This window comes from Notothenia coriiceps, unplaced genomic scaffold (assembly GCF_000735185.1).
Source record: "Notothenia coriiceps isolate Sejong01 unplaced genomic scaffold, NC01 NC01_scaffold00036833, whole genome shotgun sequence".
Taxonomy (NCBI): domain Eukaryota; kingdom Metazoa; phylum Chordata; class Actinopteri; order Perciformes; family Nototheniidae; genus Notothenia; species Notothenia coriiceps.
The window spans coordinates 11,176-11,481 of record NW_011369534.1 but is presented as its reverse complement, the minus strand read 5'-3'; positions in this window follow the sequence as shown (position 1 = coordinate 11,481).

Sequence of the window (306 nt, the reverse complement as noted above, 5' to 3'; positions counted from 1 at the left end):
GCTGCTAGAGAGGTGGTACTATCCTGGGGGGGAAAAGTACCCCAGTTCTGATTGGCTGGTAGAAGTTACTGAAGCCAGTCCCCAACTCCGGGGACTTACGGCCAGGGACTCCGGGTGGCAGTATACGCCGTGAAGTTGTTTGCGGCCTGCCAGTAAACCCAAAGCAGAAGAAGACGAAGTGACGTCGGCAGCTCATTTGCGTAACCTTCCCTCAGGGAAAAGTACTCCCGTGTGAACGCGATTGGTACTTAGTGCCCTGGGGTAATAAGTACCGGCACTAAGTACTGCAAAGTACACGGTGTGAAC